Source organism: Cupressus sempervirens, chromosome 4 (genome assembly GCF_028749045.1).
Source record: "Cupressus sempervirens isolate cs-2001-9-10 chromosome 4, ASM2874904v1, whole genome shotgun sequence".
NCBI lineage: Eukaryota > Viridiplantae > Streptophyta > Pinopsida > Cupressales > Cupressaceae > Cupressus > Cupressus sempervirens.
In genome coordinates this window covers 718,534,471-718,560,309 of record NC_143121.1, presented here as the reverse complement: position 1 = coordinate 718,560,309, position 25,839 = coordinate 718,534,471, and the positions used below count along the sequence as shown (strand labels likewise).

Below are 25,839 nucleotides of genomic sequence, written 5' to 3'. Positions count from 1 at the left end.
GAAGCTCATTCACCTCAATAAGGCCCTCCTAACAAAGCAAATTTGGCACATCTTTAGTAGCATAGGGGAATGGAGAGACAATATGGTAAATAAGTATATAAAAAGGCCCTCTATTTAGTTCACCCTATTCAGTGATGATATCCCAAGAGGCTCTATTGTTTGGAATGGTTTCTTAAAAGCTAGGGACTTGGCTAACTCAAAAGTCTCCTAGAAGCTAGGTAATGGGGAGAACATTATGTTTTGGTCTAACTGTTGGCTTTCTCAGGGCCCCCTTATGAACAATCCCAACTATGGATTATGGGCTAATGATTGCATCAACCTTTATGGGCACAAAGTCAACAATTACAGGATCGAACAAGGGTGGAGGGACCTTTCCATTATCTTAGAGGACCTCAAACCAATCATGATCATGCTTAATTCCTTATCCCTTAGCAATAATAAGAATGAACTAGTTTGGAGGGATAATGTCAATGGGCTCTATCGGTTGCCTCTAGGTACTCTACTTTATGGAGCTTAAAAGAGTCTCCCCCTTGGTCGAGGGCTTGTTTCCCTAGCCTTACACCAAAAGTCAACATGTTTTTTTGGTTGGGTCTTCAGGACAAAAATCTCACCCAGGAAAATCTCATCAAAAGAAGTCACATCATGCCCAATAGATGTGTTTTGTGTAAAGAAGAGTCAGAGACAGGTAACCATATGTTCATTCCTATTCTTACTCCAGAATAGTTTGGGGCTTCCTCACCCAAGACTTAGGCCACAACGAGTGCTTTCCTTCTAACCTTCTAACTTTTTCTATAAATGGCATGGCATGTTCAATGGGTTTTCCTTGCAAGAAATTAGCTCCTGGATCTTGCCCCATTTTTGTTGGAGCATATGGAAGGAGAGAAACAATCAAATTTTCAAAGATAGGGAGGAGCCAGCTTTAGTTGTTGGGAGAAAGATCTTCAGTAACATAAAGAAAAAATTTTCTGTGAGGAAGGGGGAGATTTTGAGATAGAAGGCAGGAAAAAGGAGAAGGTAAAATATAGAGCGAGGAAAAGATAGGAAGCCAAGTGGCTCTTCCCCCTTGAAGGTTGGCACAAAGCCAACTTCGACAGAGCCTCCAAGGGCAACCCTGGATCCTCGGGTAGTGGAGGTGTGATAAGGAATGAAAATGGAGATAGTATTGTGGCTTTTTCTCTCCCATTGGGATTCCAAACAAATCATTTTTTGAAAGCCAACGCTGTGTGCAATGTAGTTAAACTGGCTTTTGAAATTGGGGTTACCAATCTATGGCTCGAAGGGGACTCAAATAACATTATAAAGTGCATCAATGGAAACTGACATCCATCATGGACGATTTCTAATCTTATTGATGAGACTTGTGTGACCCTCACCAAATTTAATAGAATCCACGTCACTCATACTTTTCGGGAAGCAAACCCGGTTGCCGACAGGTTTGTGAATATAGGGGTCGGCACAGACCAAAAAATGACTTGGCTTCCTGAAACTTGTTTGCTTGCAAATGTTAACAGTCTGATCAACTTGGATAAAATTCAAGGAAGTACAGAGAAAATAAAGCTATAATTATGAATATGAAGGTTTTAAGAAATAAGGGTACTTTTTAAGATGGAAGCATGGGAAATCGTAAATGCAATTTTCAATTATTGATTAATTGACACACTTTGTGGGTTGTTTTTCACAATCACTTCTGGGGCAATAGTAGGGTTATTTTTCTCTGTTCATTGCTAACTCTCAGAGGTCCATATTAGTCATAGAGTGAAGAGCACATGAGTAAAGATGGTGTGCAGTGTGCATAAATGATAGGCAAGAGATGTAGAAAAGAGCCGGTGGGAGATTTTGAGAAATGGAGAAGTAGGCTGAAAGTGTGGGAAAAGCTTGAAGAGGTTGGGGTTACCAAATATAACATGAAGCTGCATGGATTTGATCAAGAGGTGACCAAAAGTATGGTGGGGTCCTGGAAGGATGGCATGGTGAAGGTGAATGGTGTCTACTTCCGGATAACAGAGGAGGTGATTGCAACTGTCACTGAAATCCCTATCGAGGGTTTTAAATTCTTCAAGGATAAGAAGCTCTCGGCCAATGTGGTTAGGGACTTTGTGGATAGTGATAAGGAATTGAAGGCACTAAAAAATATTGACACCTACTATGTCCCCAACTCCATGAAGAAGCAGTGGAGGTATGTTCTTAAAGTTGTTATTGAGTACATTACTTTGGACCCTAGGTTTGATAGAGATCGTACCCACCACTTTGTTATATTGAATTATTTTTGACATAATGCCAAAATTTCATTTCCATATTATCTGTTAACCTTTATGAGCAAGGTGGTGGACAGCTTCAAAAAGAAGCCCACCGCAAACTTGGCTCTATACAAGGGGTTGCTACTGCTTATCCATGAGCACTTCAAGGCTTAGACTATAAGCATCGCTCCCCCTTAGGCAAAGAATGTGGAGTCAAGTAGTTCTAGTTACTCCTCTGACTCAGATGAAATACAGAGCCTCAGCTTTGAGAAAGGAGGGATCTCTTCTTCAAGGAAAGAAGTGACTTACCAAGCTAAAAAATTGCCCTCCCCCATAACCCCTAGTAGAAAAATCCCTAGGGATCTTAGGCAGAAGCCTCCTAAGAAGGCTGAGGAGGGAGATAGTGATGATGAGGAGGAGCTAGAGTCTAAGGAGGTGGTTAAGGAGACACAGTAGGAAATTAAGGAGGAAAGTGGAAGGAATAAATGCAAGAGGGAGAGTTTGGAAGAAGTGCGATCTCAGTTTGAGGAAGTGTCTATGCTGCCCTTATCTCCTATCCATCTCCAACCTGAGGAGTAGAAAGAGAAGAAAGCTGGGTATGCAGAAGGGGAAGTGAAAACCAATGATAGGAGGAGAGCTTGGATAAACTTCAATGTCAAGACTTTGAAGATGGGCAACTTTAGGGAGGCCATGAATCCCCAAATCCTCGTGGAAAATCAAGAAGAACAACGGCTGGAAGAACTCATTGACCCGACGATCGTGGCTATTTCAGACAGAGCCAAGGAGATAGGGATGAACCTCCTAAATAAAGCTTGTAATAGTATGATTGATAGTTTTATATCAATCAAATATCTTTTCCACAAGCTGGAGGAGGTCAAAGACCAGGTGAAACATTTTGAGGCAACAAGGAAAGGGATGGATGCTAATAGGAGGACAAATTTGGCTAATAGACTTAGTCTAGCAGAAAAAAGGATACATAACCTGGAGAACTATAATCACAACCTAGCAAATCAAATGTTCTCTTTGTTAAGCTCCATTAACAACAACATCATCTCTCTTATGGGCTAGATCAAAGACAGAGAAATGCAGGATGATGAGGAAGGAAAAGATAGGGATGAAGCCAGAATGGAGGATGACTCTACAAAGGAAAAAACCATTCCTGATCAGGACTAGGGGAACCAAAGGGTGCAACAGCTGGAAGCAGAGGAGAATCAACTGGCATTCAAGGCTGCTCAGGTCATGCAAGAGCTGGAGTGAAAGAACGAGGAATAACTCTCACCTGTTCTTTTGTTTCTCATTGTCTTTTGGCTTTTTGTTCTAGCTTTAGGCCATGGTTTTGCTTGTCTTTTTTCTTGTTCTTTTCTCAAAACTCTACTTTTTGGCTGGGCTTTATGCTTATTATCAACCTTTGAACTTATACTTTTTTGGCTAGGTTTTCATGCTTATTATTAGCCTTTTATGTATTAACTATTGGGTTTCAGGATCCCTATAAAACCTATTTATCTAATCAAAAACAAAAATTGGTCTAGTTTTAATACCACTTGTGTTGGTTTGATTTTTTACATAGTAATTTTTCTTAAAATCATTTTATAAAAATTAGATGTGAGTCCTTTTATTTGATCCTATGGTTTTAGGCTTTAGTCTTATATTTTGATATCTTTTTAAATTTGTGTAAAACCTTAGGTCTTTCCCTTTTAAATTTATCTTGGTGCAAATTTTTTTTAAAAGGGGTCAAATATTCTTTTCCCACTTGCTTTGAAGTCATTGTTGAGTCCTTTTTGGAAAGGTCTTGTCCTACTATTGGATCTTGTTTCGATCCATGAATGTCACGTGCTTGTTATAAAAAGTTGTGGGGCTTTACTATAGCGATGTAGCAACCATCGAAAAACTATGTTATGGTACTAAAAAATGAGGTCTGGCATCGAAGAAAGTATATCAATTTGAAAGCATTATGGTCACGTGCTCTATCCCAGGGTTGTCAATATCAAAAAGGATGCATGAGGAGCAATTCATAAGTACTAACACTGGGACCCAAGTTTTTCTGGCAAGTTAGTACATCATGATTGAAAAATCTATGCGCTATATCGGTAGCGACATAGTGAGTGCTTGGAATATAAAGAAAGCAGTAAAAATTTTTTTAAAGTTAATGTGACCACAAAATTTGCATGCAATTTCATAAATGTGCACAAACACCTTCTTTGATAACAGTATTAATTGGTGAAATTTCAATCAATGTGTCATATATTCTTTTTCACTAGAATTCTAAATCTATTGGAGGTCGCTACATCATGACTAGGAAAGTCATCAATTTTTTGGTAGTGACATAGCGAGTGCCCGAATATTGCAAAAGATGGTGTTCTTTTAAAAATGGACAGTGATTTTGAGGATCCCGAGGAAGATATCTTGCAAACTATGCCTTTATTTTTGTGACAATCGTGTCATTCATGGTTATTCTATTTTAATTTTCCTAGCGCCAATTTTTGATGGGTTACTGGAAGTTGCTATGTCACTACCGAAAGGTTTGCGACCTTTGCCAGTAGCGAGCTGGCAACTAGCTGGAAAGCTTTGATGTAATGAAAAATTTTAAAAGGTGGGCCCCAAATGAGTGATTGATCAAAAATGAGCTATGTAGATCAAATGACACAATGGCATCTTACTAAGTGATTATACATTGGAAGTTCTAAATCCGTTGGAGCTTGCTATGTTGCTATTGAAAAGTAAATGACTTTTGTCGGTAGCGATGTAGTGACCTGCCTGAAAAATTAAAAATATGACAAAGCCAAGGAGGTGTGATGTCACTGGGGATTAAAATAATATATATGTGCTAGCATCTTAAGCCAATTTAGCGTCAGTAGTAACATGGACCCATGCCCCATGCATAAAACATGTAAGGGATTCTGATCATCAGATCAAGCATGGATCAATAATACTCACTATCTCGCTATGAAAAGATGTGCAACAATTATGTATAGCGAGGTAGCAAGTAAGGGACCCACCATAGTTTCAAAGATTCATGTAAGTTCCACACCCTCAGATCAACTTTAAATCTATGGTCATCACTATCTCACTATGAAGAGTTGCACGAAAGTTATGTATAGCGAGATAGCGAATGAGGGACCCACCATTTTTTTCTTAAGAGTTGTATCAAATTTCTACCACATGATCAAAGTAGAATCAATGGCTATCACTATCTCACTATAGCAAGATACTCAAAAGTTATGTATAGCGAGGTAGAGACTTGATGACACATGTCTCCAATCATTAGTGGGCCCAGATTGAAATGCTAGTATTGAAGGATAGGTAAAGATGGAAGCATTTTATTGGCTTGACTACCATCATGTTAAGAAGAAAGGTGAGTCAGCCTAGTTTTCATTCCTAGATTGTAGGATTTTTTGAGGATCAACAGTGCAAATTTAAAAGGAAATGTGATACCACTCTATTTTCATGTTCTATGCATTTATGATGAATGAAAGCTTCATGTGTGAAAAAAATAGAGTATAATATAGGAGATTTTTCCATTCCCAATCTTGCACAAACAAAGATTTCATGTTTTCTGAGCACAAGAGCCTACTAATGATATTGTGTTAAGCTTGGCAAAGATGTGAAGAAATCCTCGATCTGTGCATCAGCTATTATAGAGGTTCAGAGAAGAAAAATTTTGGAAAATCAAGTAAGTACTAATAATATAACCTCTATAACATTCCAGTTCCTATGAATTACAGTCAAGATGCTTCCCAATAAAGCATTTTTTGGGCAAGTAAATTATATGGATAGGAATGTTCATGACGATTTGCTAGAATTACTCGCAGAGTCCACCACTGAACCTGCACAAGTTAAGAAGTTAATTTCCTTAAACCCTAGGCTTACGATTGCTAATGGCCTGTATGACAAAGGGAACTAGATTAGGGATGCAACAACTATGTAAACTTGTCTTGTTTTGTTCAAAAAATGGTTTTTAGAGAGGAATTTTTTTGCCCCTCATGCTAACATCTGGAATTTTAATTTGGGAAAACTAGTAGTTTCGAGTGTTTTCATGGATTACAATTTTCTTAAAGCCATTGCCAAGAATTATGACCAAGATATTAGGGTGGTGAGAAGAACTGATGGTGTACCTTTGATCTCAATTAGTCCTGAGGAAATTAGAGAGGTTTTTCACCTAGAGCCATTGTTAGATTATCATGTGCCAATTAATCTGCCAGAACTAGAAAATGAATACAAGTTAAAGAAGGATGTGATTAGGGGAGGTGCACTGAGGGCACATATTGGCACAATAGGAACTTTTCTAGTAATCACTATAGCCTCTAGGGAACCTTTTAAGAAGAGTCTTTTCACTTCTTGGGTTGTAGAGATATAGAGGACCCTGTATCATATTTTTCGTGAAGACAAGCAAGATTTCATGCCCATTGGCCTTATGGATATGATGGTTCAAATTGCCTCTTTTGGTGTAGATGTTATTTTTGATTTTGCTTCCTTTTTAGCTAAAGAAATCCATGTTAGTTTGGCTGGAATTGCCAAAGGGAAAGTGGAGAAGAACTTTGGGCACTATTCTCTATTGATGCACATGTTCTTGTTTAAGGGGGTGGAATATTTTGGTAAAGAGATAGAATTGAACAAAGAGGAGGATGGGGAAGCACTACCAGTCTAGTTGTGGAGTGCAGATATGACTTGGGAGGTAGATAAGGCTAGTTTTGTCAGTTTTGATAGGTATTTTGCCTCCAAATTGAGATGCCTCATTTTAAGTGACAATCCTAGAATCCCCAAGGCACTAATGAATCTCATTAGGTCCATGGATAACCGCCATAGTTTGAAAGTTTCACATAATTGGGGAGATATTATTCCTTACTCTATTTCTACTATTTTCAAAATTTATGGTTTTAGGGGGAGCCCTCATGTATTTCCCTACCAAGTACCTTTGAAGGTAGAAATTGCTGAAGTATTGTGGCAATTAGGAGGAGTGGAGGAGATGTTTCTGTAGAAAAGGTCATTGGGGTCAATTTTTCCTACTTGCACTATGGCACACTAGTTTGTGATTACCAAAGGGGGTTGACTCTTTTTGCAAAAAAATTGGATCAATATAAAATGGCTATCTCCCATCCTCATTTTTGTGATACTGAGGGATCCTTTAATTGGACTTTGAGACATAGGATTAAATTGGGATAGGTCAAACATGACTCATATTATCTAGATGACATTATAAGGAATGAGTTCTCTTTGCAGGAATAGGAAACCAAAAAAGAAAAGTGGAGAGTCTATTCCCGGGTTTTAGAATTCCTTAAATGTTTTGATAAAAAATATGATCCTCTGGATAATGCTAATACAGAGGCTATTGAAGTACCTAGATAAGGCCAGAGAGGTCATGAGGAGGTTGGATTTCACTGCTAAGGTAGGAGCTGGTCAAATAATTGTTCAAAGGAGGCCATGCTACAATATAATTCAAAATTAAAAACCCACTAAAGATAAGGGCAAGAAGATAGTGGAATCTACTAGTGCAGTCTTAGAAGAAAGGCCTCATGAGCCATCCCCAAAGAGGAGAAAAATAATAAAGGAAAAGAGTCCTCAAGTTGAGGAATATTCACCCACTCAATCCCCTTTGAGGATTGGAGAAGAACAACTCACTGGTGAGAAAATTGAGCATATTGGATCATAGGGAGGTATTTTTATTACTCAAGTAGAGTCAGATGAGGGTAACCCTCAAGAACCTCCTCCACGAAGTTTGGATCTAACAATAGCTGACTATAGAGGCAGGGAATTGGACCCTATGTTAGAATAGGAAAGCCATCAATTTTTGGCTGATGACAGTTTTGTAAAGTCTAGGGCTTTGCAGCAATTTGCATGGAGGGCAAACATGAATAATTTGGAAGAAAGGTGTAAAAGGTTGAAAATAGAGCATCTAGAAATGGATGAGGCCTCCATCAAGAACCAAACAAAAGAAGAAATGATAAAATAATTTTAGAATATAAGCCCTAAAGAGGGAAGACACATGGTGAGGGCATCTAACATTTTATTGTTACCAAAATTAGGACATTGCTGATGCCTTAGTTTTCAATTCTATTTCAAATAAATTAAATTTGCAAGATCAAAATAAAAAATAGTTCCAAGGTACTACATTTATTGAAGATCAAGTTGCATTGGTCAACTGGTCACTAAGAAGAGGATATAGAGCTACATTATCACAACTAGATGAGTCTGGATTGACAGGAAACATAATTGTAAGGAGAGTTTCTAATACCTCTCATGTATAGGCAACACATTGGAATGTGGCTTTATCCCAATTTCTTTTGGCCACTGCTAAAAAGGAAGAACAAGCCATATTTGAATTACAAAGCAAATATGAAACAATTCTAGAGGTCTACAATAAAAAGGTTAAAAAGAGAATTGAGCTTGAGAACAAGCTAATAGGGAGGTCCACAAGGCCAAGAATAACATACCCTCGCCCCCTAGTTGAACCCTTAAAATCCACCCCCCTCATATAAATACCAAATACACCCCAAAGGCAGGATACTACACAACAAAAGATTTTGAAGAAGAAAAAAGCAAGCTATGGGCATTACATGTGGAGTTGGAGGCAAAATATGAAGATAAATTAAGAAAGGCTCTCACATATTTGGGGGACAAAATTGAGTGGCCACTAGTCTATAATCAGTTGGCTAGGGAGATAAATATTTGGGAGGAACTAAAAGCAAGTGATGAGGTTTTAAAGCCTATTGTGAATAAGTGGGTAAGAAGGAGGAAAGAAATGAAAATTTTATGTTATTCTATCATAAAAAACTCCTATGATCAAATTGAGAAAACTTTTGATATTATTTATGATCTTTCTGATTTTGACAATAAGAGATTTCATTTGCAAAGAATAATAGTTGGCTACTTGAACAAGTACAAGAGCCAAAATTTTAGTTTGTTTCCTCGTGCCCTAGATAGGAGAAATGATTTGAAGAACAAAGATGAATGGGCCAAGGAGCTTGATGATTTATTTTGTTTAAGAATGAATAGGATTATCAATGAAATAGGGCATACATGGTGGGCTACCACAACTGAAGAAATAGTGAAAGCCCAAATTTCTTTGATTCTTTAAAACAAGAATTTGTTGATATTGACACGGAAGAAAAATATGTTATAAAAAAGAAACGAGATATTCTGTAGTTTGATTGGCCAGATGATATAGTGTTTGACACATGGATGGAAGATATTGCTTATGATGAGCAATTTGAGGAAGTTGAAATATATGAACATGAGATACATGATGACGAGGTGCAGATTATCGACATATTAGTACTAGATATGAAAAATGAAGAAGGTGAAGGTCACCAGTTAGCTCCAGTTGTATGTACAGAAACCCAAGATGTGGAAGTGACAAAGAAGCAATCAAGGGTAAAAGTAATGTTGTCTGTCCAAGGTGAAAACAATGAAAATCCAAAGGTAAAACTTGATTTAGAAACACCACAGGACTCATCATTGGCTAGTCTGGTGGTAGCATATTTAGAAGAATCAGAATAGTGGTGGCGAATCAAAAAAGCCAGTAACTTGTTATGATGTAATAGAAATGGCACTACCAATGTATATATTGATGTATTAACTTTCTGTTACATTAAGTTTTTTTTTTTCTAGACACTTGTCAAGTTTTCCAAGCTTGAAGCTTGTTGCATCTCACATATTTAAGTGAGATCCCAGAGCTAGAAAAGGCATCCGAACTCTAATGTATTTTTTGGAATTGTCAAGAAATAGTATAGTTGGTCCAGTCATGTAGCTATTTTTGAGTTTACCTTCAATTATTGTACTTTTCTAATGTCAAATAGAAATGATAGTATCGACATCAATTCATGGGTTCTTCATTAAGTCTTTATTGGTTCTTGTATTAATCAACAAAAGGATAATACAAAAGGGTATTTTCCCTAGATCCGTGTCCCTATTTTCTTCATTTCATGAGTTTATTAATTTTGATATCATTTGAATAAGGTTCATTTGGTTGAATGCAATCAGATGGGTTGTATATTAGTTTATTGTTGCTTTTAATTCAAAGGATTATGTAAATGCTTCAATAGATCAATAGGGTTCATGAGTTTATGAAAAGGATATTTCATAAGAATGGAAATAGGTGATTATACTTGATAAATTCAATTACAAGTTAATTGGACAAGATCTCCTGCTAATAGTTGACTCTTTGCCCCTATGGATAAAGCACTGGTCATATAAATCAGAGGTGTTAGAGAGTAAATTCTGTTGCTACATATCCAAGTTTTTCAAATTTAAAGTCATTCTTGTTCCATTTTGTTTAGAGTTATAATGTTGGTTAACACTCATTTATATTTTACTTCTAGATATTAGTTAGCTGCTATTCTCAGAAGTAATAGTAAACTTAAGGAGAATTAGGACCAAATCTTCTTAAGAGGGATATACATGAACCAAAAAATCAACAAATGGATAAATTGCACATGTGATAGGGATAGAGGATTAGAATCAGAATAAAACTAAATTAAGTCTCATGCAACAATATCCTGGTGAATTATCCCCTAGGGATACCCACCTTGGTTTTGCAGAGCCTAAAGAGTAGGAAACCATCCTTGGTTTTGCTGATGTTGGGTCCAAATAGTTTACTTATGTAATTGTTAATAGGAACTGGCTAATTTTTAGGTTATATGAGTATTATCTTTTTGGTATTGAACATTTTGTTGATTCAGTAGTTTTCAACACCAACAAAATGGTGACTCTACTGGGGACAGGTGTCAGTATTACAATTGTTAGATCTTATGAAATTACTTGTGGTTTTAGTGGAAATTTCTAGTGACAAACCTTGAGAATTTAAAAAAGAAGAGAAACAGAACCCCACTCCTCAAGTACACACTAACATGTACCATCCTTATAAAGTGTCTTATCCACTAAGAAATAGTTACAATCCTAAAAGAAATTTTGATTGGGTGATCTCTTTTTGTCCATTTCTTTTGTGATAATCTTGTGATTTTCTATTAGGTCAGTAAAACTATTGTAGTACTTTTCCCTAGGTGGGTGGTGACTTAGAAAGGTTTTAACCAGTGTCAAGTTAAAGAGCATTTTATATCATGGGAAGTGTGAAAAATATGGAGGCAACTGTGAAGAAAAACCTAGCTATTAAGTTACAGATTGATCTTCCTCCTAGAGGAAAGAAAAACTAGGTTGTGAAAGGAGCCCAGATGCAGAAGGGAAATTATTACCAGGAGAAAATGGCAAGGGAAAATAATACCTACATTTTTATTGAAAAGGAACCTTTCTACAAGGGGCCTAGATCTCATCCTATTTTTTTTTATGATGATTTCTATAATACTCCTAAAATGATATGTCAAGAAAAAGCTGTCCAACCACATGCACTTAGTCTAAAGGATATGACTAGTAACAATATTTTCCAGAATAGCACAAACCCTTTCATGTCAGATTACTCTCTTGTAAAGGAAAGACCAAAACATTTAGAGTCTAAATTTTTTAATGATGAGAAGACCTCTTGTTCTGAGTTTACCATTCCTGACCCTGATGAGAATGAAATATTGAGAATTTAGCTTGCTAAGAAAGAAGCCATTGATAGGAAATTTTAGAAGAAAAGGGAGCAAAAGATCATGGGGGCTTATGAAGAAAAGAAATAATTACTTAGGATAATTGTTGCTTTGAAAAAGAAGAATGAGATAGTAGCGAGTGCTTGGTAGCTTGAAATTGTGGATCAACTGGAACAGCTTAAAATACAAGAGCAAAAGTTATTAAAGGATCAAGATCTAAACAAAGAGGGTCATGTGATACAACAAATCAAGAGTTATAAGACCCTAGACGTTAAACAAGATGTAGAACGTGCTGTTGGCATTCAAGATGAGGGAAAATAAAAGGAAGTTGGTATTAGGATAAATGAACCAACAAAGCCCATCCAAATCCATGATTCTTTGTCACCTTTTGATGTTGATTTAGAAAAAATAAGGAAGGAGAAGGAGGCTTTGGCTAAGAAATTGGAAATGACAGAGAATGAGGCAGCGATAACTGAGATGAATAACAAAATTAAGTTTCTAGAAAATGCTAAGAAGTAGTCTATATTTTCTCCTGAAGATAATGATAGAAAAAATATTACAAATCAGAATACTACTAAATTGTCTACTTCCTTCTTGTCTTCTTCATCACAAAAATTGGATTCAAATAAATCTACTACAGATCCTAGTACTAGTAATCCTTTTAATAATAATGAAAGAAATGTTGTCAATGCTTATAAGGTTGATTTACAAAGAAGACCTATTCAGTTAGAAGGCTATAAGTAGATACACTTTGAAGGTATTCCTAGTTTCCCTAACCCTATCCCATAGGAAATGAGGAAAATATTGCCCAAGTTTGCTGGAAATAATGCTATTACTTGTGAGGACCACTTGAGCAATTTTCTTAACATGATGAGTGATTGTGAGGTTGAGGCTAAAGATGTTATCATGAAGTTATTTGTTCAGTCATTAACTGAAGATGCTAAAGAATGGTTCAAGAGACTTCCTAAGTAATCCATTGTCTATTGGAAAGATATTGAGTATTGATTTAAAGAATAATATGGTAATAAACAAAACCTAAGTTATATTCTAAGTGAGTTCAATAATATTAAGAAGTTGCATAATGAATTTGTTACTGACTTCAACACTAGGTTCTAGAAGAGGATGTATAAGATAATGCAAGCCATGTGAGTTAATGATAAGGTATGTATGATTACTTATTTGAAAAACACTAAGCTTGGTCGAGTGACAGTTATGGATGAACAAGATGAAGAAGGAAAATGAAGTATTGACCAAGTGTAGTGAAGACTAAGAATAGTGAAGAATGAGAAACCCAATGTAAGATAATCAAGATAGAACAACATAGACCAATATATATAGTGCTAATTAAGAAAAAAAACACACTGATGATCGAGTGTCAACAAAATACCAATTTATGAAAGAATTGAGTTTTTAGGCTGACATAGTTGAATGTTTAAATTGGTCAAAACATATGAATGATAAGGATTGATGAGCCAGAATATTCAATGCAAGAATTGAGTTTGTTAAGTGATCTAAGGAAATGATTTAAGGAGAAGTTTCTAGAAGTTTCAAGAAAGGAGTAGAAGAAAAAAATGATGGATAGATTCATTAAATCTAATCAAACCCTAATATCTACGATAATGTTTAAGTGGAAAAAGATCAAAGGTACCTATTTAAGGAGGCACAAGAGATGTTTTAAGTTGGTTGGTTCATTGTTGATTAGCAATTTGTTGAAAGAAAAGTGAAGAAAAAAGTAGCAAAGAAAAAGTGTGGATATTGGTGAAGTGTGATTGTTTGAAGGGTTGCCATTTAGATTAGAGATAAAGAACATGATGAATTATAGCCAATGAACCAACAAATAAGATGAATTGAGATCTAAATTTAAGTGAGTTATATCTTGACATATGCAACCTAGCCATTACTTTCTAACCATTGTCACAATAAAATTCTTTAATCAAGGTAACATTCTAATGGAATGATCTAAAGACCTCTAACCATGCCTCTCCTAACAAGGTGATTAAATCCTTTAATAGGATCACACCTAAGAGTGTGTTTTGTAACCTTTAATAGGGTTGGCTCTTAACCAAGCTCACTTCTAAAGAGTGAAAAATGGTAGCGTGTTACTTGGTGGTTTTTCCTAAATTGGGTTTCTATGTTAAATCTTGGTGTCATATATGTGTGAATGTTATTGTCATGATGCATGCTATTTACTATTATTTATTTATGTTAGTTGACATATACTAAACAATGAGCTAAGTGATGAATGAATAAGTTAAGTTGTTGATGAGTCTCTAAATTGGCTAAGTGGGTTTATGCTACTACATTTGACCTCATTTTTCTACCAAAATTTTTGACATTCAACTAAAAAAGTTTAAGTTGATTAGAATGTAGAAGACAAATTTTTTTTTTTTTTACATTTAAGCCCCATATAGGGAAAATTGTGTCAGTCAAAATTTCAACCAACATGAGGCTTAGATGTAAAAACCAAAAACATTTCTTGTTTGTTATTTTTCGCGCGCACAGGATCATTCACATTTTGTTGGAGTTGGGTGCCATCACTAGACAAAAAATCGATGCTCTTCCCTTGCTTGCTCATGGCTTGAAAAGGATAGTAGCAATTTCTTAGATATATCAAGGGTGAAAGATTACTCTTGTCACTAGATATCTATAGATTAAAAGAGGGTTTATATCAACATAGATTGCCAGTTATCATGCAAATGCAAGGAGGTTTAAGCAATCAAAAACTGTTGTAGAGTTGAATCAATACTAAGTCATCCAATAAGGTAAAGATGTTTGGAGTACACTAAAGTAGAGAACTTGGTTTGAAGCTAAATCTCTCACAAGTACCTGGTATTAATGCCTATGTAGTTTCTTAGTTTTGTTGAGATTGATATAATATTAATTTGTGATCCTTTGTTTTCTTTGTATTCATAGCAAAAACAAGAAAGGTTTCACAAGATAGAGGAGAAAAGAATATATTTACAATTATATGATGCCATGGAAGCACTTGTTCACATCTGCAGAGATGGTTGTCGCACAATAGGACCCCACAACAAAGACCTAGCTGATACTATGGGACCCTGCAATTTCCTAGCATGCAAAGGCCTTGAATCTTTAGTTAGACATTTTTTTGGGTGCAAGACACAAGTCCTTGGTGGATGTGTTCACTGTAAAAGAATGTGGCAACTTCTTGAACTTCATTCAAGAATGTGTTATGAGCTAGATATCTGAAAGGTTCCTCTGTGCAGGTACAGACGAGGCTTTTGTTATTAAATGTACAATTGGTATTATTACATTTTCTAGAGCATACTTCTTTTTGTTATAGATGATCAGAGCATATCTTCATGCAAGAATTTTAAAGAAAAAGTGAAACAATAAACCAAGAAGGATGAAGTCAAATGGAAGGCGCTGGTGAGTAAAGTACAGGCAGCTAAAAGAGTTGTTAATGCCTTTTCATCAGCTGTCACTATATAAAGATCAACTTTCTTACAACATTGTACTAGTTTCTTGTATTTTTTTTTTTTTTACCAATTTAGGTTTTGGCTTCATATGAGTCTTTTCTGATTTTACAATGTGCCAAATTGAGTTCAATATTGCCTACTGACTCAAAAGATGTAGAGATAGTATCTTGGCTATCTTGGAGTGTCTTGTGTTAATAAAAGATGGATTGCATATGAGAGGCTATTTTTATCTAATAGTTCATTTCTTATAGTTTGTAGCAATTGATTATCATATATTCAATCAGAAGAAACTAGTCTTCAGAGAACTGTACAATTTTATTTCGGCTATTCGTGTTTGAATGTCAAGCTCTAAAAGTTTCTTCAATCAACAAGTGGTACTAAAACAAATACCCTAAATTTCCATGGGCACTGTGGATGAAAATGGCTTACATTGTTTGTTATGCATTGTAAGAGTCGATGATGATAATATCAATCCTATAAGTAGTCCTATTAATAAAACACTAACACGATTGATCCTTCTACATTGCACCTAAGCTAAGAACAGGTGGCCAACATATTTGCATTAATTTTTAGCTGATTATAGCATGGTGCTTAAACCATCGTGCTCCAGATCCAGGAGCATTTTGTTTGAGCCTTCCTTCTGCTTGGTTCAAACCCACCTTAAGTTCTAAAATTGTATTCTACCTTATAGAAAGCAATCATTTAGCCCATTTGGCTCTCACTTATTATTGACAAGTACATGGGTTGTACATCTTGGGCTTCAATTGTAGCTTATACTTTAGTGGTCAATTGGACTCTTTGTATTAGTGCGATGTTTCCTTAATCAGAGTCACTTTGATGTGGAGATTGTATCTAAGCTGGGTAGTAGTTTCTCTCTGGGACCATTTGTTGTTGTCTTGGTGAGTTGTGCAACAATCTTTGTATATTTTTCCTCTCATTTCAAATTTATGTGCAAATAAGAATTATAATATTTCCCATTGAAGTGATAATGAGTTATGTAAAACAATCCTTTTATCACATAGTGTTCAACTTTTCAATTGGGTCATTTTACAAGGTTCATGCACTATTTTGTCTATGATTGCAATGCTTCCTCTTGGAAAACTTTTCTTCTTCCATGTTTTACTCATAAGAAAGGTTGATAATCTTGTCAAAAGTTTGATTTGAAATATTGATATTTTTTGTATTCAACTTTTTGGTATTCCTTCTATTATATGATGAATGTATTGTATGCTTATTTCCTTTGGTTGAAATGCCAATAATAGGGTGTCAGCACATATGATTACATTGTTACAATGAGGGAGCAAGAGCAGCAAAATATGGGAGGAGCACAAAGCCCACAAATGTCAATGACAAGTTCAGTGTCAGGATTGAGTCATTCAAGTTCTATGAGTGCATTACACCATGGGTCTTGGTGCACTCCACCACGCCTTTTTGTAGAAGACCAGGTTTGAATCTACAATCTTTCAGACAAATGCAATGTGCACATGTTATTCATATTTTATGTCAACAAATCTATATAACTTACTACACCAGTTTGGTGATTTGCAGTTCTCTGTGTTGCCAAGAGATAGTGTCATGCCATTCATCAAGGTAGATAATCAAAATATAAAGAGGACACCCAATGAATAGACAGTGCAAAAGCATAAAGGATCTATAAAGATTAGCCCTTGGGCACTAGCTTGAATGAATGCAGAAGAGGTTTCAAGAATTGCTACACAAGTAAGGAAAAGCTCAAAAATTCTACGTCCAATATCCAAGCAAAAAGGCATGCCAATGATAGAGATAGACAATAGTTTGGAAAGTAGTAGTAGAGATCTAAGCACAAAGATCTATTCTAATTTTAAAAATCATAGACAAATGAATAAACGTGGTAGATCACAATTAGCTCTCCAAGCGGTAGGCAGTAAGCCTCTATTTCCCATTATGACTAGTAATTCAACTATGCTTTTCAAACCTCTTATTTTGTCATCTAGCACCAACCTTAAGAGCCTTCTAGGTGATCTATGTTGTTTAAATCTCTCTCAAATATTGCTTATTTATTTATTTCTATTTTCACTCCCAATTGTAGGGACAGATTTATCAATTCACCCCTTCTACCATAGTTATCCTAGTATAGCCATGACAATCAAACAGTGAAGGCTGAACTTCTTTTGAGATTCTCATGCATGGCTTTGAATACATTCTTGTCACATTAAATGAATAGACAACTATTGTTGCTAAGAACACATTTTCAGTCTACTAGTCTTTTGTTTGTTTATGATCCATAGTGTTAGTTTATAGTTAATAAATTATAATATTAGCTTAAACCTTATTGTGAGTTGTTGGACAACTCACAACCTCCTACTTTTCTAACCTTGAATCAAGGAGCCATGAAAACAGTTGCCCCTGGATTGTGAAAATTGTTGGTCCTAAGAACATTTCTAAAATAAATATCAAGTTAGCCACTTTTTGTTTCAAGGATGGCCCTAGTAGCTTGTGTTTTGCATTCAATAGAAAATTAGGCTTTAATAATCTTCACATAGCATTTATTCCTTCTGTATTGATGATTGATTTAGCCTTCTGTAGGGCTTACTCAATCTCATTTAGCATACTTATTCATGTCTATTTAGTTCTGTTAATTTTCTCCATTTTATCAAGGTACTGATATGTATATGCTCTTATGGAAGCTGCCTGGTAACCCTAGATTTAATTACATTTTGTAAAAAAATAAGAACAAACCTTGTTGGTTGATTATATTTATGTTTTTGAACCTAATGAAGTATGCTTGCTTGCGAATTCCAATGCCTAAAAAAAAGCACAAATGAAATGAAGTTTGTTTCACCAAAGGTAAATAGCTCTCTAAATTGATATTTATTTTTTTGCAATTTAAATCTCTCTAGAAAGGTTAGAGCTTCCTCCTTTGGCTTTTGAAATTTTCATGATAAAGTTCAGTTCAGTGGTAAAATAAAATAGTTGGGCATATTTTTGTGGAAGACAAGCTCATAACATCTAAGTCTAGGAAATTTTATTAGGCTATTTCAATTGATTTGTATTGGTAATCAAAAAATGCATAGTTGCAGCTTTAATAAATGTGTTTTGATCCTTATTTTAAGGTTCAGATTAGAAAGCAACACACTAAGGTGAATGCATGATGGTTTAAAAAGATTAGAAATTGACCTATAAGGCAAATACATTATTATCTATAATGCAATTTTCTGTCATCTTTTATGTTGCAGCTGAAGCAACCTTGATTTTGATCCATCAAAGGGAGTCATTATGGAATGAGAAAAATTTATTCACTGGGTGTGTGGATGTACCCCTGACTCAAAAAGGAGTAGAAGAGGTTGTTGATGCTAGAAAAAGGATTAGCAACATTCTAGTTGATCTTATATTTACTTATACATTGGTTCAGGCTCAGATGACTGGTATGCTTGCAATGAATCAACACCACAGGAAAAAGGTTTTTTAGTCAAATCTTTACTTTATGTTTATGATAGCATTAACTACTTTGCTTCTCTATATATGCAAGGGCAGGTGTTTAAATGGTTATTACTTGAGTTTAGCATCAATTCTTAGGAAATTTAAATTTTGTATCTAGCAAGAGTTGACAAATGCATAGATGGAGTTTTATTCATTGAGAAAAATGAGGGGATGATTTTATTAGATAAATTGCATCTGGTGGGAGCCTTCTAAATTTCCAATTGTCCTTTTTTCTGAGGCCTTCATATTCCTAAAAGGTTATTGTGGTCATTGCTACTCAACCAATTTCTAAGCCACTGCTCAATAGTTGACTTCTAAGTTTCTAACATTTTGAGCAGTTTTTTGAATGTTTAGAGCTATAGAGGCTGGTATCAAACCTCTTACCTTTGGTTAAAGCTAGAAAATTGTGTGCTTACATGGGATTCACCAAACACCTAGTTCAATGTGATTTGTGCATCTTAAAATTTCTTGAATAATGTCAATATTTTCCCATTTTATTTGGAATATGCATTGGGTTAATATAATTACATCCTTCTATAATCACCCTGTATTCACAATTTGCTTGTCAATTGTCATTATAGACTTGAACTTGAGTATCATCTCAAAGCCATGTGTTTATTGTTTAAAAAAATGATGATTATACAATTTGTATAAATTCAAAGGTCCTTTTAATGGAAACAAGAATAAAATATTAGATTCATTTCTTTGGAGGTAGTTGTGAAATGACTATCCTAGGTAGGCTGAGGTGTTTAGGATGTCGTTCTAGTTCTTAAATTCAAATTTATTGTTGTGGTTTTAGTAGCAAACCTATAATATAGTGATTAGGTTTGTATGTCAACATTTATATAATGACTTGTTAAACAGGACTAAAGCTTGAAGTTGAATTTCGTGTGATGCAGGTACCAATAATAATGCATAATGAGAGTGAGTAGGCCAAGGCATGGAGTAGGATATTCAATGAAGATACTCAAAAACACTCTATTCCAATCATAATAGCTTGGCAACTCAATGAGCGCATGTAAAAGCTTAATGCTAACAATTCTTGGATATTAATAGTTTCAAACTATGTATAATATAAGTTTATAATGATTACTCCATAAATGTTTACCGCAATGCAGGTATGGAGAATTGTAAGGCCTCAACAAATAGGGAATAGCTAACAGATATGGAAAGGAGAAAGTTCATGAATGGTGTCGCAGTTATGACATTCCTCCCCCAAATGGCGAAAGCCTTGAAATGTGCACAGAACGTGTTGTTTCCTACTCTAAGGAACAAGTGTGGTACATTTTTATGAATAATATATGCTTTAATTTGTTATAAATGTGATTTTTGTAGTGGTGTGTATATATATTATGATTGGGTTGTTTGCTAGGCTTTCAAATTTTGTATGACTACTAGTCACAAAACAAGTAACTTGCACATATCCATCTTCTAGATTTGATATGTTGTAAGAGGTATCAAATCCTTATGAAAAATGATCTTTTCTTGTTTACATTTATTGTAATGACTAATTAAAACATGTTATACTACACATGTAACTGATGTTATACAAACAACTTTCATATACTTTTCATAGTGCTACTTTCTTGGGAAGACTTTGATTTATATGGTTGTTGTATGTAATGTCTCCTTTCTATAAATAAAAGATTCCAAGTAGAAAAAGAAGTAAAATAGAATGCATAACATCATGTACTTGGTCCTGCAACATTTTAGGAAATCTTTGACACATAATCCACAGATAGATCTTCCTTATTTGTGATATTAAAGTATATATCATTCCAAATAGGATTAGGATGGTTAATTTAATCATATGGAATACTGAATTTGTTAATGGAGTTCAACTATAGGAGAGGTAGGATAAGGGGCATATTAGGGTGCCTTAATCAATCATCTACCCTAGGTCCAAGAGAAAATGCCATCACTCTTGGTTTCCATCACTCTTGGTTTCCTGTGGCCATTGCCATCCATAAAAGTGGGTGTACCTAGTGAAAAATCCATATCCAATCATTCCTCTACCTAAGGCCCAAGAGGATACCATCCCTTGTGGCCTCATGTGGCCCTTTACCATCCATTTGAGTGGGTGTACCTAGTGAGGAATCCACATCCATTCCCCTCTTCCATAACCACCCTTATCTTCCTTCCTATGATTAAAGTTCCTTAACATAATGGCCAAAATGGTAAGGATATGAGAAAACTACAATAGGATTTTATGCTCTTCCTTTTAGACTAAATAAGTTTTTCCGGTCTATCTAAAGAATCAGCTCTATTATGTTAAGGTTGGGAATACCTCTGTTATGGGTAGGTAGGAAAATAATAATTTTGTATTCATTTGATATAATTTCATAGTAAGAAAGACTTAGGTGTTAATATTTTACTACTTTTCCCCATATAGGGCAAAGTTTTGAGAATTTCCTTAAATAAGTCCATGCCCTGGTCAACAATCATTTAGATCTTTTTGATGGCATGTGCTTCATACATAGAATTGATAGTGGTTACATATAATGTTGCAAGAAATGTACTGGTTGACTATAATAGGTTTATAAAAAGGGCAGAAGATGCAAGGAAAGTTAGTTAAAGTATACAATCTATCATAGAGATATAGGAATTTCCATTCCCATGCTCAGGTCTGTGAGAATATTCATAGTCTAGATGCACAAAAGCTCATTCTATGTCAGGAAGAGATTCCAAATTTTCTTGAAGTGCTTCTCCAATGTCATGAGCATCCTGCAAGGGCATATCAATGGGTAGCACAATGTCAACTTCAACAAAGAAATGAGACACAAATGTGTAAGCTCTGATAGTATCAATATGGTGTATGTCTTTGTGATGATTCCAATAGAGATATGTCAATTTTTGAAAATAATTAGGTGACACTATTTTCCCCACCAAAGAATTCACATTCTCCAAAATTGTGCTTGACCATGTCCTGATTGTACAAAGTGCTAACTACACAAAAGATCCACTATCAGCTTTAGTGTTTCAAATTATACACATTAATATAAACTTGAAGCATACTTGGCATCTGCTTGAAGGAAGCCCGGTAATCTTTATTTTGGCTTTAGTGATCACAAGATTATACATCCTTCTTGCTACCACCACCACAAAAATAACTTGATAGACACTAATGATTAAGTTTAAATAAAAAAGAATACATCCTCTTCGTTATTGTGCATGCTTGTAGCTGTTATTACTCACTAGCATTCTAAATGCTTCTAAGATATAATAGGTTTATAAAAAGGGGAGAAGATGCTGGGAAAGTTAGTTAAAGTATACAACCTATCATAGACATCTAGGAATTTTTGTTCCCATGCTCAAGTCTGTGAGAATATTCATAGTCTAGATGAACAAAAGCTCATTCTATGTTAGGAAGAGATTCTAATTTTTCTTGAAGTGCTTCTCCAATGTCATGAGCATCTTGCAAGGGTATATCACTGGGTAGCACAATGTCAACTTCAACAAAGAAATGAGACACAAATATGTAAGCTTTGACGGTATCAATATGGTGTATGTCTTTGTGATGATTCCAACAGAGATATGTCAATTTCTGCAAATAATCAGGCGGCGCTATTTTCCCCACCAAAGAATTCACATTCTCCAAAACTGTTCTTGACCATGTCTTGATTGTATAGAGTGCTAACTGCACAAAAGAACCACTATCAGCTTTAGCATTTCAAATTATACACATTAATATAAACTTGAAGCATACTTGGCATCTGCTTGGAGGAAGCCTGGTAATCTATATTTTGGCTTTAGTGATCACAAGATTATACATCCTTCTTGCTACCACCACCATACAAATAACTTGATAGACACTAATGATCAAGTTTAAATTAAAAATAATACATCCTCTTCGTTATTGTGCATGCCTAAAGCTATTATTACTCACTAGCATTCTAAATGATTGTTATCAGTGTTACCATCTATAAAGACAAAAGTCTGTATCCCTATATGTACATACAAAGAGAGGTTAGACATGGTAATCCTGAAGGAGCCAATTGGTATTATCTACACTCATGTGTTCTAAATACATTGTATACATACATATGCCTTGCAGTAGTGGTTACTACATCTCTAAGAAAATGAAACCCCAATACTGTTATAAACAAATAAGATTTCCAGAATCAAGTAATGAAAATGGTCACATCTACTTGGACTCTTTAAAACAACTACTAATTAGTGGAAAGTGGAAACATATTCTATGTTTGATGTGGGTTATATGAGTTAGGTAGGAGCACATATATAGACATTATTTGGCTTTATTAACTACATAGGCATTATTGTAGAAAATCAAAATGTGAATTATCCTATGTTACAGTGTAAAGTAAAAGGTCAGAGAAGTGCTTACCACTATTGCTCCAACTGGATCAATCCACCAGTAAAATTTACTTCCAAGAACTACAACAGTGAGATCAATTGAATTTTAGACGACATCAAAGAAATGATCTTGGGCATATGCCTTTACTATCTCATTTGTAAAAGTCCAACAATATATTACAAGGACCAACTTCACAACAGTAATTGAAACCATGATTCCAACAACCCAGAACCACCTATCTCCTTCAAACAATACACCTTGGTTCTGCATAATTTAGGAATGAAGTTGGTGTACAAGTATTACTTATATATAATATGAAAAAGTAGCTCATTTAAAAGACAATACACTAATGATGGAACAGATGGAAAAGAGCAAAACAAAAGCAGAATATTTGGTGTAAGAAAAAAGCATACTCCATATCACATTTAAGCTCAATATTTTATAGCTCCAAAATAATGATTAGAATAAACAAGTATAAAACTCAACTTTTAGGACAAGGAAGTATGCCTTCATTTTGTTCACTTTTGCATCATTGGCAAACCATGTAAATCAGGCCAAGTAAAACTCAACATCAAGGATTTCTACGAGTATTTTCATTTGTATCCACTTACATAATTTTGGAAAAAATAGAAAGCCAGAGCTCAAGCCACTTATACCATGTAATTCCTTCAAAAATGGTGAAGGGGGTTTACTAATCCAAAATATTAACACTCACCTGATGATGTTGTATTTAAGAACATACATATGGCCTCCAACACTTGAATATTATTTTAACTTAGCAAAACCATGTTGTTTAAAAGATTTAAATCATGAGCACAAAATTGTATCTATGGTTGTAATTATGTCCAATAAAATATATTGTATTTGTAGTAATAGGATACAAAGCTAAACAAGTGACTAAAAAAGAATATAATATATCTTCCATGTTCATGAAGAGTTCAAATCATCATGAGAACCATTAGGGGGAAATAGATATCTTGTTCTTAAAGTTATATCCTTGAATGGGGAATTTACCTTTGAAACAAGTTTTTGAATAGACTCTAACACGATCTGTAGTCCCAATGTAACCATAACTAGCAAAAACTAGAATTCCTTGCACATGGAGCATTCTATTATGAATTAATGCTAAATTAGTGTTGGACAATTCACAATGCTCATTCTTTGAGCAATTAATACAGACCATGACAAAAAGAATATGAACATTCACACATCAATGAGTAACCATAGCAATAGAAAACACAAACTACAACGAACAATCTAAAACAATTTCTTACACTAATCAAGAATAGAATTCATCTTCAATTATATTGATATCTGCTATGAAATTACTAAAAGATCTTAATGAGTCTCATCCTAATCTTATTCATAAATTAAAATGAAACCCCCATTACTAAGGATGCAGTGTAGCACATAAATGCAATTTGAAACAATAAAACATCAAGTTGAAAAGCTTAAGGTTAAAAAATAGTAACATCTTTGGATTTTGGATTTTGCAATGAAAAAGTTTCCCATATGGATGCTTCCCTATTACATGGGATCTCTTATCAAATCTCAAATAAGAAACCAAAGGATAAGAAGTCAAGAGGCCATGAGAAGAGCTTAAAGTACATAATATATAACAAGCACAACTAACAAGTGGAAAACCTAATTAATAACCATCAAAGTTGCATAAGTTTTAGGTGATGATATTTAAATACCTGACCTTTTAGGTGATGATATTTAGCTATCTTGTTCCTTAAAAATATTGATACTAATATCATGTTATTGCTTCCCTAATTTTTATGTAGAGAATTTTGGTGAATATTCAAGATACAAAAATAGGCATTGTAGTAGAGAAAAGGTTTGATGCAGAAAAATCAAAAAGGGGATGCACTCGCTCAAAACTTCTATTCCTACAATATTTTGGAATTTGAAGCTTGTCCTAGTTTTCTCTACCCTCCCAAAATTGTTCTCATGGCTACTAGATTCAAGGTTTTGGTGTGCAAATATAAGTTAGGTTCAACTTGGAAGTGTTTGATGATTTATTGGTATTCCCACCTTAGACACTATGTTGACTAATATGATATTTATATGTATTGTAATGCTTCATTGTTTATTGAAACTTGTCCACATTCATTCCTTTCCTCCAATCGGGTCACAATTACTATGGAGCAAGAAAATTGTGCGATGGAAAACCATTTGCTATTTTTTTTGCATGTTTTCTATTCTGTAAGCAATTATTTACATCATAGACTTAATATTTTTCTGCTTGTACTTTGACAGAAAAAACATGATGTGTATCTCAATGTTGAAGATCCTAATGCTAATGACTATACTAAGCCATAGGTAGATGATTCACAATTAAGTGATTGGTTAAATCAAGATGTAATTGAAAGCATTCGCGACCGCTTTGTTACTAGTGATTGGTCAAAGGTTGCTTGCCGAGGTGAAGCAATGGATGAGAGTGATGAAGATGATGACTCTACCTATGGAGATTTTGAAGATCTAGAGATAGGAGAGAAATATGGAGATGAAGCTAATGATAGCTTGGAGGACAGTAAAAATTTGAAGTCTGCAGAAGAACAACGAAGGCTAAAAAAGCTTGCACTTTGTGCCAAATTTTATTCTCAATATCCTTTTGGCTATTTTTTTTTCCAGTCATACAATGCCTACTTTTAAAGGTATTTAGTTTCCATGATTCATAACATTGTGAAAAAATGTTCTTGGACAACACTGTGTATGCGATCCATCCTTAGGATATGATGCAGGATTAGAAGTCCAGAGTTTCCCTTGCATGGGTGACTACATTGCAAGAGTTGGGAAAGTCTATTTCTAAAGAATTAATAGTAATTAGATACACAGCCACCTGGGCACAATAAATATGAGTGGGA

General features: G+C 34.8%; 2 pseudogenes; one reads left to right on the top strand and one right to left on the bottom strand.

Moving 5' to 3' along the window:
• Positions 1 to 9,413: 9,413 nt before the first annotated feature.
• LOC149563292 (2,3-bisphosphoglycerate-dependent phosphoglycerate mutase 1-like) lies at positions 9,414 to 19,974 on the top strand (annotated as a pseudogene).
• Positions 19,975 to 21,943: 1,969 nt separating this feature from the next.
• On the bottom strand, positions 21,944 to 24,077 carry LOC149563291 (metal tolerance protein 11 pseudogene; annotated as a pseudogene).
• Positions 24,078 to 25,839: the final 1,762 nt, after the last annotated feature.